The following is a 351-nucleotide window of genomic DNA, read 5'->3' as shown; positions in this document are numbered from 1 at the left end:
AACCCTGTCTCGAAAAAACCAAAAAAAAAAAAAAAAAAAAATACAATTTAATCAGAGTGTAAAAGTCCAAGAGAAGAAGGCAGAATTTGATTATTTTGATTGATGTCTTCGGAAAAATAACCAAGCATATAAATTGTATGGACATTGACAACCACATAAAGGACATCCTTTGAAATCAGTGTGCAAGGTTAGAGATTGCTTCTGAATATATATATAAAAATTCTGAATATGTGTTGCTTATGAATATATACATACACATATACATCATATTCATATACATCATATACATATACATCATCATGTACATATACATATACATCATCATATACATATACATCATATACACATACA

Source organism: Grammomys surdaster, unplaced genomic scaffold, assembly GCF_004785775.1.
Source record: "Grammomys surdaster isolate TR1022 unplaced genomic scaffold, NIH_TR_1.0 65, whole genome shotgun sequence".
Classification (NCBI taxonomy): Eukaryota; Metazoa; Chordata; class Mammalia; order Rodentia; family Muridae; genus Grammomys; species Grammomys surdaster.
This window is presented reverse-complemented; position numbering follows the sequence as displayed.